Source organism: Labrus mixtus, chromosome 24 (assembly GCF_963584025.1).
Source record: "Labrus mixtus chromosome 24, fLabMix1.1, whole genome shotgun sequence".
Lineage (NCBI taxonomy): Eukaryota > Metazoa > Chordata > Actinopteri > Labriformes > Labridae > Labrus > Labrus mixtus.
The window spans coordinates 3,916,444-3,934,035 of NC_083635.1; the positions used below are offsets into that span (position 1 = coordinate 3,916,444).

General features: G+C 43.6%; 1 long non-coding RNA gene across 1 annotated transcript in view; it reads right to left on the bottom strand.

Moving 5' to 3' along the window:
* The window catches only part of LOC132959261 (uncharacterized), a 102,956-nt gene that overhangs the window by 46,255 nt on the left and 39,109 nt on the right, over window positions 1–17,592 (bottom strand). The gene's annotated exons all lie outside the window — the stretch shown is intronic.

The window sequence follows — 17,592 nt, forward strand, 5'->3', positions numbered from 1 at the left end:
AATGGACGCCACCTGGCAGTTTGAAAGAAGGACAGCCGTTTCCCGCTGTAATCCATTCAGTGTAATCACCTGGGGGCCGCAAGAGAAGCATCGCCTACCCCTCCCTCTGCTCCCTAAACACCATTCAGTGGCGACAAAGTGATGAAGTGCAGGTTGAAGAGAAAGCCAAGTGTCCCTTTCAGAGATGAGCATGTTTTTACAACTTTGTCTTTTTTTTTTTCCCCTTCCACCCATGTCGATGATCTCTTTCTTTTCCGTTACAGTTCCTCAAGCACAATAGAACAAACTGCGATACATTTTTCCTCCTTATCCACACACACTAAATATTTGGTGTCATCCATTCAGGAGGAGAGTTGCTGTAAATCGCGTGTCTGCTGGGAGAGATCGAAAGCAATTACCATTAGATGGTGGCTATCGTGAGCCGAGTGCATCGCCCCAGTTCCTGACTCTCAATGCTTTCTCTCCGACAACTCTGTGTGCATGCAATTTAACCGACGGATCAATAGCTAAAGGCAGTTAGTGGCCTCACAACTCCCTTGAACTGCCTTGCCGGACACGCTTTGGCATCACAACGGAGCAAAATGTCAAACCCGGCCAAAGAATTTGTTCTTGTGAAGCATTATTGACACACTTTAACCCGCGTTTCCACCTTGCACTGTGCAGCAAAGTCAATTCTCATTTGGAAAGGTGGCCGCAGTGGTGGTGGTGGCGGCGGCAAACAGGGGGGGTGATGGAAGGTCAGTAGAAGGAGTCAGAGGTCTTGGATTGGCCCAAGGTCAAGGTGACAGCAGAGTATCAGAGCAGGGAGGCCTTCATCTCCACCGTGGCCTTGGACTGGATCAATACCATTAGAGAATCCGTCTGATCCATCAACCCCCCTACCTCCTGGCGTCTTCCTCCTCCTCCTCCTCCTTTTTCCTCTCCAGTTCAGTTCTCAGTGATTATATATCCTATTTTTCCTTTTTCTTACCTCAGCCCTATTCACTCTTTAGCGGATTCATTGAATCGGTTGTTGGCTCTCTCTCTCCCCTTCGCTTTCTGCCGGCTAATCTTGATACTGACCCGCGTCTTCCCTGTGCAGAACCCCTCGACTCCCCGGGCCTCTGCTGAAAAAAAAAAAAAATGGACAGGCGGAGATAACTCCAGCCCCATATTGTTTGAACAGCATTTTATTAAGCTGAGCACTCTCTTTAATATTTACATTGGTGCATCCGAGGCTTCAGGAACGCTTTAGGCAATTACACACATGACCAAGTCGATAGCCACAGAAACAGCAAAAAAGCCTTTATCACGCCGCCAGGAGAGTATTGCCAATTCCGCGGCCCGGCCGATGATGTAGTTTGCATTTCAATTAAAAAAGGGCCGCAATACTGGTCTTTTATTCAAAGTCAATGTCGTAGGAAGGATCCACAAAATGCAGCCAGAATAGAGTATTTTGTGTGTAGTGTAATAACGCGGGGACATTGCACAAGCTGGTGTTTGGACTCATAATGCAGGCTTGCAGAAATTGAATGTAAAGGGACTTTCACGGCTGAATAGAGAAAGTTTTAACAACATGGTTGAAGAAAATGATTACAGGAGGACTTTTATGTGGACTCCATGACCCTTTTTTGTGACTCAATTGGATCATCTTCGAGCAACAGACATCTATACAAAAATATGATTCTTTGGGCGGAAAGAAAATAAAAGGAAACCTCATTCACATTTCTTTGACTTATCTCGGTTGTCACTCAGCTATTTCCTTTATTCTGTATTGTTTCATCCAAGAGAACAATTGTGCTTTAGTTAATTTCACAAAAACAAGACTTTAAGGGCTGACATTTTTCTCTGAAACCCGACTTATGGCACTGGAACTACAACTTAAAGCTCCATCTAATGCAGCCATCCCTTTGATTGCGACAGAAGACCAACTTAAAAGCAAAACACTTCAACCCTAAACCAACATTTTCACATCAGCCTCTTCAGATTCAAATCAAAAAACTGCTTCATCTGCGGTGTAGGTGTGTGCCATTTCTACTGCTCAATCTCTCCTTCTGTTTTGCATTGTTAGTGGCAGCTGTGCTGAAAATGACCCCCCTGGATTTCAAAAGCCTTGGTGGCTTGGCCGCCCAAGAAACAAACAGATAAACAAAAGCAACAGAGGGGTTTGGCAATCAGGGGATTCTAATAAGGTATATGAGGTTGAGCAAGGAAGCGAGGGGGTTTTGCTTTGAAGTGCTCCCAGCCCTATCTGTGCAACCCCCCCTCCCATGGTCTTGCCCCATCAACAGACAGGCTCTGCACTGAGTGTGTATGCTTGGAGGATCATAGGTGGCTTTGATAATCACTCCCATACTCCTAAAACAAATGCAATTACTAAGTTAATTGTGTTCAAAGTGGAGGCTGGCAGTGGAAGGAGAAGTCAGCAATCATGACTGTGCTGACGGTGCAGCGAGCGTGGAGAATAATGGATGCATGCGGGGCAAATGCCGGGGGGGGGGGGGGGGGGGGGGGGGTTGCGGTGGTGGTGGTGGGGGGTGGTGATTGCAGAAGGGGTTTAAGGGGTGGAGGGTAGGGGGATCGAGAGTGAGAGCGAGGGGGTTTGATGAGCGGTCGGGAGAGCGGGTGACACGGCGCTGAGGGATGTGGCGGTGAGCGCCACCCGGCTTGACCTGCCATTTATCAGAGGATAAACAGCAGGTCACCTGACCGGGAAAGCCGCGACACGATTGGCCAAACGGGCTGTTTAGTATGCAGGTGGTATTGCGCGGTAGGCGCTCGCCGTGCACACACCACGTCTGCTCCATCACAATGAATTATTGGTCAGAGGGATGATCAATTTGAATCGGCTGCGTCCTAAGCCATGGTCAGAAGAAGAGGAAGAGGAAGGGTGTGTGTGTTTGGATATATTGCATATTTGTGTGTTTGATGGGGGCAAAAAGTTGTGTATTTTGCAACTCAAGGTTCCTTCTTTTTTTTTTCTTCTCTTTTTCTAAAGCTAAATTTTCTCTCCCTCCAGAGATCGCAAAGGGAGGGAGAGAAGGAGGGAGGGTTGGAGGGGTGACAACAGATGTGCTCCCTCCTTCAGAGAGCTGCTTGTTTGATGGTGACAGTGGAGCGTATCATGTAGCCTGAGGTGCTAACAGTAAATATTACAATACCACAAGATGCTCACTGCAAACACCATTTCTTGCTCTCTGCCAGTCAATTTCTCCTTTTTTTTTTTTTTTTTTTACCCCTGTGGTGATGGTGTTTTGATGGAACCAAAAGACCAAGAAGGATATTCTGCATGTGCATATAGACATACAGCATGTGAAGTTATATATAACCCAAGTGTGCAAGGCCTAAATATTCTCAAAAATAGGCATTTTTTCAAACACATTACGGTCAACTTAAGCCATGATGGAAAAGAAAGTAAATCAACAAGGCACCATCGGCGAGAAAAAAAAAAATGGCACTTTAAAAGGGCTTTCTGCAGAATAATAGGCGAGCCCGGGATTCATGGGATTGCATTTGGCTTCCTGTGGCGCTGGGGTGTCTTTGGCTCGCTCAGTCATTTCAGACGGAGCAGTGGTGCCGTCCCACCCTGGGCGCTGTACAGATGGGCTCATGTGTGGAGAAATGAGCCGCGAGCAATCATTCTCTCCTTCTCTTTCTCTCCCCCCCCCCCCCCCCCCCCCCCGGCCGCTCTCTGTGTGTGTCGACTACTTCTTGCTTTCTGTTTACCTCTCTCTCCTTACCATCCCCTCCTCTCTTTTTCATCTCCGTCCCTTTATCTCCTCCACCTCTCATTATCACCCCTTCCCTTCATGCATCTTTTTCTCTCTCCATCTCTTCCCCCTCTGTCTCTCCCCCCCCTCTCTGTCTCTTTCCCCCCGTGGTGACTGTGTCCTGGGGGCTGCAGAGTCTCAAGTCTGTGCAGCAGTAGGCAGTGGGGGGACTCGGCAGGAGGCCCCGGCGATACGAGCTCACCGAGACGTAGGAGCCCATCTCAGGCTTGTGCTACCGGAAAATCTGCCCGTTCACGCTCCGCCGCGCAGCCAGACGCGCTGATGGAGGGCGCGTGATGGGGAAGATGTTGCAGGAGGAACAAGCAGCCTTTGCTTTTTGTTTTGGTGGAGTCTTTCATCACAGTAGATACAGTTGGGTGTGTGAATGCTGGCACAGAGAACTCCCTCGGCTTCTTTCTTCATCCACACTGACCTGTCCTTTCTTTCTTTTTAAAGACTTGACTTCATGGTGATAACTACTTTACTACTACTCATAAACCATATCGTGACAGATTCTCCTGTGGTATCAAGTGTGTTTATAGTGATGTGAAGGGTAACAAACAAATAATTTAGTCCTAATCATTGCTGTATACATACAGCTTCCTGAGGTGGCTGGTTCAAAAGACAGGTATGATTTGGATCCATGTTATTGTCTTGAAGAGGTCACATCAACCATTACTGCTTGTAATCAGAAAGTCTGAAAAATGTAACCTGATAGCATGTGGACGAAATCCGTTGTTCTTTATTGTCCAATTGCCAAAAACTTTTTAGACAGTATTGAGCCTTCAGATTTGGGAAACCCACGTGACTTAACAATTACCAACGTTTTTCAAAAATATCCTCACTTTTAAAAAGGTCTAAAACTAACAGGTGTTCACAAGGATGGAAGAACCCAAGTTCACCCATATACTGTTTGCCACCGCCGCTGCTGCTGCTGCTGCATGGTCCCTCTGCTACCTCACTTCATTAAATCACTCCCTCCTCCCTTTCAGACTGTCAACCTGTTCACTTTTAGCCTACTGTGCTTTTACACCGGAGAATTCACCTCTCCTGTCCTGCTCTGTCTTGTTCTATTACACTTTGTTTTTTACAGTATTGTCTCTTCTTTTTCCAGGTGTTTCTACTCCTTCCTGAGTTCATGTCTTTCCTGGTTAGATGTCTCATACAGTATCCAGAGAGGACAAGCCGGATAAAAGAAAAAAGGAGGTGAAGGTTTGGGCCACGGTTTGTCCTTCCCCTCAAACTCCCCACACACCCCCATCTTCCACTATCTGGAAAATTCAATAGACTAACCTTAAGAATTTAATTGATGCTGCCAACGGGATTACAAAAGGGTCCGTGCAGCGCGGGCCGGGGACAGCTGATTAGCAGCGGGGGTAATTGTTAATTGATTGATGTATCTCTGCACCTCTCTGCCTCTGTGGCTCCTTTTTGAGACGGTTTTGTTTGCCACAGCCGGACAGCACATTACCATACATCTACTCCCCTCTTTCTTTATTAAACTACAGTCGACTGGATATCTTTGTGTGCTGAGACAAAAGGCGGCTAAGTGTGGTGGGTTTAAGGTCACTGATAGGTGCAGGAAGGGCAGCGATTCCCAAGAAGAATCCATTCTTGCACTTGGAAGACAAAAGCAAAATGTATTTTTTCCTCGCTGTGTTTTGTTTAGTTTTCCTGATTCTGCTAAAGTGCGTTTTCTATTTTCAGAAACTAGCACGGAAGAGATAAAAGCTTGGTAATTAAAAGGAACAATAATAATGAATTTGCAGAAAAAGAAGTGAGAAAAAGGGAAGAAAACAGTGGGAGATCTAGATTTGCGTGTCAGTGTAAAGTGATGCTCCTGCGGTAACAGAACCCTTGTTGGGTTCAACAAACAAACAATCTCTCCATTATCCCGCTTATTTTCCCACTACAAGCTCCTTTTTCATCCGGCCTCTTCTCAGTGTGAAAACCCGGGGCTGCAACTGTCCAAAAGGCGACTCAGAGAGCTTCCGCTGCAGCTATTTCTGCCCAAGCCAATACCGAAACCCACTGCCAAGTATCCCCAAAACCCCTCCCCCATGGCTTTGGCATGGCACCGGGCTGACCATCAAGCAATTACACGGGAACTTGGCAATCGGGAGGAAATCCAGTCATTAAAAGGGCTTAACACTGGCAGAGGGTCTCCGTTGGTGGCGAGCTGAGGCGCCTGCTGCACCCCGTGTTGAATAGGACAAATACTCAGGGAGGGGGAGGCTTGTAGCGTGTACGAAGGGGTTTCATATAGCAATTTTTTGGCAGGGGTTCAGTTGGTTTGTGTCATTGTGTACATGAACACGCAGCTGTTCTCAAACACACACACACTCCTTGCTCTCCCACCAGATGTTCCCATTCACACAGCAGGATTGTGTATCATTGCTTTAGGGGAATAAGCTTCTAAAATGTCAACTTTTCAGCAACTGTTCGGAAACAGAATCAGATGTTACGCCGATGACAGTGTGTTTTATACATCGCTCGATTGGCTTTAATGAACCCAAGAAGTTTGTGATTTCTCTGAACCCACACCAAAGCTTTTACTCTGAGGTGAAAACATGAAAACCAGGCGTTTTTAAGCGAGAAGACAGCAGTGGTGTGAAGGCGAGAGCTGCACCCATGTCCAAGGTTACAGGCTATCGACTGCAGCAGACATAAACAGTATTGGATTAGACGCGGCTCTGGTTGACGTTTCAACACATTGATTGGGTTTCTCGCCAAGGTTTCAGCAGAAAAGGCAAGGCCAGAACGCTCAGGTTCAACACCAAACAAGTGTGTTTGGTATGCACAGTGAGGCTGATGGAGACCATTCAGTGAAATAATAATTAGTTGAAGCAATATAGTGGTGCATGTATGACTTGCATATTGCTTTCACCCTATGAAGAGACTAAACTGCTGTATCTGTATGTACCTAGCAATTCATCCATCTTTGACTAATAACATTTTATTTAGAGAATCTGTAAATCATCAGTTTATTAAAGCAGATCTTGTTTCTGGATTTTAATATTTGACATATGAGATATTCAATCTTGCCAATTACGGTCTGGTTAGCTTTTTTAGTTCATGTAGACATATTATTATTCATTTCAGTCCATTTTCATAACCAGCCAACCATTCCTTAAAGGTGCTTAAATATGCCTACGCTTGCTTTAAGCCAATGGTTCAGTTGCCATAACCAAAAAACACAAGGGATGCAAATCCCAGTCTTAAAAAAAAAAACCTTTCTTACCGCACAAAGCAAACCAGAATCCCTTTCAATGTTAACCGTAACAATACTCTGCACCTCATAATTTGCACTCAATGCCAAAGTCCAATAAAAATACACAAACGTTAACCCAGACAAGAAATAAAGGATTGGCTCATCATTTTCACATCTGTTCATGTGTCCTAGGGTGGAGAATTTTTGACGCTTTTTGAGAGCTTTAAAATTGATCCTCAATGCGTCATAAAAAAGACAACAAGGTCATGTTGATTTAAGTGTCTTGGGTGAAGTCTGTGCTGCAATAAATACAGCTGCAAAAGAGAAGTAGCTTTAAAGCAGAGTGTTTTCTGTTAATGTCAGTATCAAGAGGCAGAAAAGTTTGAAAAACCATCGTCGATAGCTCATCATCAGGGGTCACAGCCCTCTAAAACAGCCGTCAATGAGGGCGCTGCGGACATGATCGTCCGTCCTCCATGGCTCTTTGCTGAGGCCTTGGAAAGTGCACTCCATGTTGAACTGCCATTGAACTCCTCACAATTAGTCTGTTTTTTTTCTCCCCTGGTTCTTTCCAGCAGAGGCTCTGAGCAGAAACGCTGAGCACTTTTCAGATGAAGGTATCCCTTAGAGATATTTAAACTCCCTGCGTGCCGGCGCTGCCTCCGGGAGTGTGGATGGGATGGTTATTAATGCATTATTTACACACGCTTCCTGCTGTCTCCTATTGTGGCTGGGCTTGATTAAAAGGGATATTGCAAAGGAGGCACTTTTTGCATACTGTGATAGGAGGAAGAGAAGTTACTTTGTTGGGCAGGACTTTTCATTGTTCTTTTTTGAAGTATTGCAAGTTTTGCAGGCTCATTGGATTGGTCTTAAGATACTATCTGATGGGGTCTTGTTTTAAAAACATGTCTGCTAGCTGTAGTCCAATCTAGAAGGATAAGGAAACAATGCTGTTAAAAAGAGAATATCTAGATTTAAATAAGAGATTTACCAAAGAAGATAGAGTTAAATTCACTTTTATGGAGATTTTACAATGATAATCCTCAAAATCAGGTGTTATATAATAATTACAGTGAAAGTACCACCGGGTTAATGTGTTAAAAGGTTTACCATAACTTTTTTTAGTAAAAGCATTTGTCAAATTGCTTTACACCCTTCATCCCTTAAATGTTCATATTCCTAACAGACCTCTTAAGCTTTACACTCCTCTGTTCATTATACTAGTGCTAACATCTTTCTTCTCAGTCAAAGGATGACTCAGGGCCTTCTCTTCTCCCTGTAATAATTCCCCAGCTGAATAAATAAAGTCCTCCCTGTGTTGGACGGTCATGGAGGAGCATGTTTTAGTGGTATTCTAATTGAAATACATGATTCCGACAGCTTGTTTCTGCACTTAGTCGCAATGAACCATATCTGATTCGTCATTAAGTAATTATGAATGCTAATGCAAATAAAGCACCTTTCAAACGCAGCGCTCTCTCCCTCTCTGTATTTCTCCTTACAAGGAAATTAATCACTCGCTCCTCGACGGAGGGGAAGACGGGCGGAGGGGAGAGAGACAGCCAGCTGCGGGACGGTCACTTCGCTCTCTGTCGAGATATGAAAGAGCGCAGAGACGTTAATGATGTCTGGGGGATTCCACCGGGGAAAGTGGAAGGACTCAAAGGGAAAATGAGAGCACTACACGTTTTTTTTTTTTCTTCCTCCCCCTGTTCCTTGTTACTTTAATAAAGCAAGGAAAGGGAACGAGAGAGCGGGGGTGAGGAAAAGAGAGATTCGCTTAGAAGTCTCTCATAAAGCACAAGCCGGAGCATTTTGCAGCAATTACAGGCAGATTGGGGATTTAGATATTAGTGCCCGGTGGTCCATTAGCTGGTAATTTGCCTGTCTTTTTTCTCCTCTCTCAGTCGAGGAGTGTGCGCGCTAAGATCTCTCCCACTCTAATCCTGTAAATAATAGCTGCATGGAAAAGAGCCGGTGTGTGATCGCTGAGTGACACTGAAGATAGCTGAGTGGAAGGAAGAGAGCTGGATGGATGGGACAGGTTCAGAGTCAAAGTACACAGTCAAAGGAAGAGTCTCTACACAGCAGCGTAATGTCAGATTAATTGTGTCACCATGGGATAATTGCTTGCAATGATCAAGAGGGTGTTTCCACATTTGAAAACTGCAAAATACTTGTTTCAAGAACAAGCAACCTCCTTCAAAAACTATTAAAAAATGTACCAATTTTATTCAATAAAACAACTGATTAAAAATGCTAATGCTCAGTAAATTAATCGCCACCGTCAACCAAGAAGCTTGACACCGGACAATCGTACAAAAATCCATATTACTACACATGCTAACTCTAGCATGGCTTGGAAATATTCACGGCACTGTCAAATTCAAATGAAGGTATTTATGTGATGAGCTAGTGTCTGGTTTAAGCTTTGAAAAAGATCATGGTGATGGGAAGGAAAAAAGGTTTTTGTTGAAAAGTCACAAACCAACCTACCTACCACGACCTACTTGGCCTACATTTATTGTTTCTGCTTCGGCACGAATACTTCGCTCCATTGCTGCGGCATGATCAGCATACCTTTTGTGCTCATTGCTGTCAAGCCATTTTAAACATTTCCTTCTGTACTTCATTTTCTTTTCATATTTGCAGCTCCGTTGCAGATGTTCATCCTCAACCAACAAGCAGCACTCAATGCAAAATCAAGCAATTTAGTCATTTGAGAACTTTTGAGAATTTAAGAATGAAAATCAGATCATTGATGGTCAGAGTTTGTGTTTCAAACTAAAATCCAAAAGGATGTTGGAGTTGAGATCCCAACTGGAAAAGAGGAAATACTAAAAGTCTGAAAAGCAATAGAGGAACATGAAACGATGAGAATGAAGATATCCAAGAGGCACCTTAGAGTGAGTCGTCCACCATAAAGCAATAGTCCGCTATAATTGGCTCATCCATGACGCCTGCTATGAGCTGCTGTTAGCCGAGTATTGAGAGGGGACGGCAGAGCCCTGGGACATGCAGGCTCGGGGTGACATTAATCACGGTCCCCCACTTCATCGATCGCCTGGATAATGGTTCCGCTTATCACTTCACTGGTTTCCAAAGGGGCAAAAGCCAGAGACGTTCAGGGACATCGTCAGTGTCTTCTAACTCTTCTTCTTTTGTTTATTTAGAGTAGGTTTCGGAGATTAACAATAAAGAAAGGTGTTGCGATGATAAAAATTCATATTCCAGCCAAATCCAGGCAGTGTCAACTTATTAAAAAAACATTTTTCCCTACATGGTTTACATAATGGATCTTTTGCGTAACTATATCAGCAACAGCATAAAGAGGACCCATCCATCTTTCTTGTCTCCTCCCCCTTTTTTCCCACCTCTAATCTCTGCTCTCTCATCTCTCTTTGCACGTGGAAAAAGGTTAGCCGAAATCTCCGCAGATCAATTAGAAAGGGGACCTGCCCTTCAGAGACGGAGAGGGGGGAGGGAGGGGGGGAGGGGGTGCAAAGGGCAGGAGGAGAGGTAAAAGTAGAGGATAGATGGAGGAGCGAGGTGAGGGGATGGAGGAGAAGACGATGAGACATTAGCATATCAGGACAGGGGCGTTCAGACTAGCCAGTCCTGCTAATAAGTCAGCTGCTAGTTGGCAAGTTTCCTGCTCTAACCTCGGCTCTCTGCCCTGGACGGTTGGCTCCATGGGATGAGAGGAATTCATGCTATTAGTATCTGTCAATCTGGATGAATAAGGTGAACTGCAGGGACCCTAAGGAGCGGTGGACCTTTGGGGGGACTTGCTGGTTCTCCTTATGGCCTCAGTAGGGTTGGACTGGAAGTTGTGGGAGATAAGAGCCTGAAGTTGGAGAATCTGAAGTTTAAGGAATGGAGAATAGAAGATTTAGCACAAGAAGGGATGGAGGAAGTATGAGGAAATGACCCAAGGTGCACCCAAACCATTTATTTCCAATCAGGTGCATGGAAAGAAAATGCTTGGTGGCAATAATTCTGGTCAACATCATGCAAAAGTTGTGTTCTTTGACACAGAGTGACAGTTAGAGAAAGCATAGAGCTGAGCTTTTGGAAAAAAATAAAAAAAAATCCTTGTGAAGGAAACAATAAGTAGAGTCTGACTTTTAGTCTTTGTTAAATGTAGAGCTGTCTTGATACCAGGATTTTAAGTTTAGATATGAATGTAGGAAAAATCAAACAATATCAGTTATCAAGAAAAATGGGTAGGCACCCAATACTGGGTGTGCAAGCAAACTCATGCATATTGTCTTAATTATAGAACACAACTGCCTATTTATGCAATTTAGAAGATGTTCTTTCACTCTTTTGTCACGCCTTTTGTCTTTGATACATCGGACAGAGTAGGGAGTCAGTCCAAAATCTCGCTTTTTTTCTGTAGGGAGACAGACACTTACATACTGAACACCAAGACATCACTAAAAGCCTATCACGTCTTTTAAAACTTAGTTACATGGATGTGAAACTAATTTTTGGAAAGTATCTCTCGCGTGTATAAAGTATTTTATAATAGCAATGCAATATGTCTATAAATGGGATTAACTCCCCTCCTTTCGTTTTGGAATATAAAGAAACAACATCTAAACTCCCGCCCGCGCTGTTTGATTCAAAGCTAATCTCTGAGTCACCTGCAGAAACAATCTAAACTAAATGTCATACAGTCATGCAGTGTTTAAAAGCTTCCAGTGCAGCAAACCAGCTCATTTCTACCGCACATTTTGTGTTGATGCTGAGGCCTGAGAAAATGAGCAATATTCTGAATCACTGCAATTAAGTAAGCTCTGTGTCCTACTCCTAAAAAAAAAAAGAGCAATTTTTAGACCTGAGTCATATTAACGTGGTGTACTGTTTGAAATTATAACCGCTGTGGGAGGGAACATCTTGCAGTTCTGACCTGAGAGAGTTATTTTTTGAGTGGTGAATATTTTTACCTGTACATAAATATTCAGTCAGTAATAATGACTGTGCAAAGTGTGTGTGACACCAGGCTGTTTCCATATATGAAGAGAGTGGCATTAAGTTGGGGATAATCATGTTCTGCTGCTAATTTAAGGTAATGACAGTGTGAGTATGTGAGTGTCTCCATCCCCCCCCACTCTCCCTCATGCATTGGTAATGAGGCGTAGGCTTATTGACTGAGGGTGGAGATATGATTATCTCTCCTCCCCCTCCCCCCTCTATGCTTTCTCTCACTCACTCTCCATTCATCAGGAGAGGATAAGGCATGTTTGTTGCATGTATATTGATTTGTGCTGATTGTTACGAAAGCGGGGTGACTGGTTACGCATCAAAGATGGAGGTAGAGACGCAGGGAGCCCACCAGGAGGCCTGCTGGGGTCTCTGCAGGTCTGCAGCCTGGATGTTTCTTCTGTGGATGAATGCTCTCATGGAGGATCAGGCATCATCCAATTTGAATAATATATTGTAAAAAGGGTTCCAATAGGATGTTTTTGCTCCAAGGATGCTCAAATATATCAGGTTTCTCTCATTAAAGTAACTAGAAATGTAAATGTTACCCCAAAGTGAGGAGAAAATCTGCAAACGTGACCTTGTTTCCCTTATGCCAAAACAAACCTTCTCCAAAGCACTCAGAATCAATCGCCTACTTAATTCAAGATATTCACACTTTTTATTTGATTTGGTGGCCGTATTAATCCGTCTCTTTGAGCAACACAGTAATTGCAAATCAAGTAGAACTTCTAAGACTTTCTAAAGTTTGTGATTCATTTGTTAATCTGTTGGCCTTCCCATTGTCTCCCATCTAATTGGTAACTTCTCCATCATTAGTTAAAGGAAAACTGCGATGAATGATCTCTTATGGTGGGAACACGCCTGCAGCTGCTTATGTTCTTAATGTCTTTGGGCAAAGTTTAAAGTCTGTTGTTCTTTCAGCAACAGCATTAATGTTTTTCGTAGTTGAATGCTGAGAAAAACTACAAAAGTATAACAGTACAAGTTTGTTCTGACCCTCTGGTACATAACACTCGGCATAATATGTTCTACACTATAGTCCTATAATGCATCTTCTTAATGTGACCCAACAACCTCCAACCAGGGAGTAATCAGCACTTGAAAACTATCAAAGCATTCAAAGTATCCTCTAGAAGTGCGTATGTTGTTATAGGAAGAGTTGGGTCACTTCCACTCGTACTAATGACTTTTCTGGCAGCGTCGTCCTGCGTCTAATGACATTGTTGACACCGACTACCACTACATATCGTGTCACAGGGGCCTCTGGCAATCGCTCAGCCACTCATGTTCTCGCTTTACCGTCGGGGGCACACCGCCTGGCATGGCCAGAGTGACGCTTTTTGGCAGGAATGGAAGCAACCCCGCTGCTATGGCAGCACAGTTTGCAGGACGCGTCAATTTGTTCTCCACCATTGTGAGCGGACGATCTCTCTGGCGGCAATCCAGAACTCATCTGCATATCTTTGTTATCCCAGCGCTGGTGCTGAGGGAGAGGAAGGTAGAGATAGACAGAGGGAGTTTTTCCACGCCATCTGGGCGCTGTTTCTTCAACGGACACAAATTAAAACTCAACCTGTACGCTGATGATGAAGCGAACAATACTTCTAATCTCTTTCTCCCTCTGTGGGCTTTCAAAAAAGAGGAGAGAAGAAGAAAGGAGCTTTAATAATTAGAGGGGTAGAAAGCTCAAACAGATGAAACAATGTCCCCCTCCTTTTTTCTCTCCCCCTTTCGTTTGTAATGACTCGCGCGCTGATGGAGAGGCCTCTTTGAGGATGACATTCAAATGCTGACATTTGAATTATGTCTGTTTATCAGAGAGGAGAACGGCCCGCCCGCTTTTGTTGTGCCTCCTTCGACGTCGCAGGTACTCAAGCTGGCGGGTTCATTTTAATCACACGCACACATAGCTGCACACACACACACACACACTCACAGATAATACATAATGGCTCATAGGAATCCTGAAGGGGGCAATTTGAGATGGTTTTGTAAAAGTGCGGGAGAGTGCAGAGACAGTGTACACTAAAAACTTTAATGGGTTTTATTTCAAGCGTTTACAGCCAAAGAGCCATCAAATTGTAACAACCGACATAAAATCGCTCATCGTCACTAATCCCCCCAACTGTATTGCCAGTTTATCTGCATGGCTTATTTCCCGGTGAGGACAACACGGACACCATTTTGTGGCTAAATTCCCTCACGATGCATGTTAACCTTCAGGAAGCATCATACACTTAAAGGGAGATAAAAATTTGCATGTGGAAGATTTATTGTCTATCAGTAAATGGGGCTGCAATGCAAAAACAAAAAGGCCACTCGGCAGCCGTGTGGTCTCTCCTCGGCTGCTTGTCAAAGTTGGGATCTAAAAAAATCGAGACGATCCATCACACTGGCACATGAAAAATTATGGAATTCGCCCCCCGAGGAAATGTATTCACGGGATGCAAGGGTGTAAATGGCTGTTTAACAAAGGCGTTGAGAAGTCAGCGGTAAACGCAGGTCTGCAAGGTGTGCAAGAACTGAAAGGGAGGGAGGGAAAAGTGCACCATCCCATAATCAAGCTCCCCATCTGAGGGCTATTTCACTGCTGCATATTACATATCACAAGTGAAGTATTGAAACAAGCATGCATATTGAATCAATAAGCCGGCTGGTTTGATTGCCAGGCGTCCTGCTGAAGCTGCTGCAAGAGAAGTAGACGCCATTTATCTAAATGTATACATTATTAAAAGAGTTAATTAATGTTGTGTAAATGAGGATTATATCGGTACATACATGTCAGTCTGTATGTGTTTGATTATTCTCTGTGCATACATATATACAGTATATAGATAGCGTACGTATGCATTTGATGTGGCTATATGTTGGTGTTACTCCTCATCATTTCCAGGTCTGAAAAACTCTCACTGGTCAGTCCTTTGACTTTTAAGAAATCATCAGGCTTTTAAATACACTTCTTCCAGTTGTTATTACTTCCATTGGAACGCTTTAGATGGGGTCGCTTGCCGCCACCAAGACAAGAAGGTACAAATCTTTAAAGATAACAACATCCTAAACAACATCTGTAGTAACAGAAGAACGCTCTGACATCAACTGAAAAAGAAAGGAAAAAAATGTAAAGAAATAGTCAGGGCATGTCAGCTATTTAGTTTTACACTACTCCTAAGTTTGATACTTGCAAGAGATAGATTAAAAAATAATTTATGCTGATTTATGCTCTTTAGTTTGGGTTGAAAACCTTGAATCCTACCGTGCAAAAGATGCAGTTTGAAAACGTTTTATTTGCTCTTATTGACAATTCCCTCCCTCTGGTTTGACACACATAAGTAACTGTGTTGACGTCACTGCAGATTATTTCTCAGGCTAGACGAAGCTCTTCCAGAGCCACAGAAGTCCTGACACAACTTTGTTCACACAAGGGGGCTTTCTCTACATTTAATAAAACAGTATTTTAGTGCATTTGTTTAGTCTGTAGCTTCGTGTCTGTAAGATTTTCAAACAAAGATATTTCTTCATATGCACAAACATTATGGCTGAATGTGTTTGCACATGCACCAAGACAAATCTGCATGCCAATGACTCTCCCCTCCTGTGGATCAGCTATATGATCACTGTATTGACAAGTGGGAACTGGAGAGGGAGGCTGAGTGGAAAACGAGATGATGCCTGTTCAAACTGATGAACTGAAATGACTTTGTTCCATTGGAAACTTACAAGTTTTGTGCAGAACAATAAAGATTCTCTGCAGGGTGTATTTTTTATATAAAAAAGTCTTTCACTTTTCTTCTGTCATTGTTGACTTCGTCAAAGCATTTGCCCGCCACGTCTCCTTGGGAAAGCATTGTTTAAATTCACTACGTTTCCCAGCAGACCTGAAGGCCCAGCATGCACTGAGTGCCGCCTCATGTTCGTGGTCTTTCAGGTCAGTGGGGGAGCCTCGCTCAGCAGTGCAAAGTGGACAACAGCATGAAGGTATTTACAGTCCAGCTGACCGGTCACTGTGGACAAGTTATTCTTAGTCTGATGCAGCCAAGCCATCAGGTGCACATGTGACGTCATTCTCCAGAGGTGACACCGTTCCTAAAAGTTCATACTGGTACCGTCTAATATTCATCAATTCATTCCACCAACATAAGAAAATGAAGCCTACTCCGAAGCCAAATGTTACCCAATTACTCCTTAATGTCATCAAGCTGATGTCTTCTACTGTATGTCATGATAGAACATTATTCAAAATGAAACCATACCATAAGATATGATACAGCATGATATGATAACAACTAATAAAATATACAGACAAAGAAAATAATAAGCCCTTATTTGGATGTATCTGGTAAAAGATCCTGACATAGTGACAACATTTTCCAGCTCTCCAGCTTTTTTGACGTCCACAGTCCCAGATTTCCCGCATTGCTGTGACTGACAGCGGCTTTGGGGTCCGACACATGAGGTGTGATGTGTCGTTTCCAAACAAACAAACCCCCCCCCCCTCGCACACAGGTTAGGGTCAGGCTCGGCTGAGGTCAAGGCCCCACAACGACACCGGGGTCTTTGAAAACACACAACAGCGTCTTTGTTCTGGGAGTTCCTGCTTGAGTGAACGCGCTTTGGGTTGGGACTTCTGTTTTCATTTAGTTGTTGCTCCTGGGGCAACAACAGACGGGCCCCCCCCCCCCCTCCTCTTCCTCGATTTCTTCAGCAGTACACTGGGAGATGATTTTGTGAATGAAACCATGCATATCCTGGCAGCCTTTATGATGGAAATGACGAGCAGCGGAGGAACAATGGAGGCAGATCGCTGGGATTCAAGGGTTATGGTTGTGGGAAATAGAGGAGGTGCGTGTCTGTGTCTGTTTGTGTGTTTCACTGAGGGGTGAAAACCTCACAGATCCAAAAGATGCCACTCAAAAAAAAAAAACTGAATCTGAGCTATTGGCTGCTGGCTTTTGTCAAATATGAGTAAAATTAATAAGAAAATACTCAAAAACTTCAGGTTGATATCTCAACACATTCCGGACCTAAATGATCCATTTGATGAGCACTGATTGGCTAAACAGATAGACATATTGAACAGGAAATGAGGTCAGTGAAGTCGCCACACAAATGCCCAGCAGTTTCTATCTCGATGTCAATAAACGAGTTTTTAGGAAATTGATCTCGGATAGAAATAAGACTTCATAAATATGAAAATGTAAACTTGATTATGACAGCACCAACTGGAGGTCATTAGGAGTCATTTTATACGCACGAGCAGTGCAAGGAATATGCATTCTATTTACCAATTTGACTAATCACTAAAAAAAAAAAAAGACATAACTAAAATGGGAAGTGAGACAGTATATGCATTCCGGTAGAAGTTGTCCCAGAAGCAAAAATAAACCACAAGGGCCACCAAAACAGAGAGGGCTTCCTACAAAAAGATGAATCAGCAGGACATCTAAGAATCCAAGGATGCCCGCCCCCCCCCCACTGTTTGATTAACAGGTTGTTCTTTTGGGGAGGTGACACCACCAGAACAGAAATCCTTCTACGACTGAATAAAGAATAACTATGACCACACCTGAATGAGAAACGATCTACGTTTGTGCCGTCATTTGATACTGTGAAGATTCAAATTGACTATATTGATATATT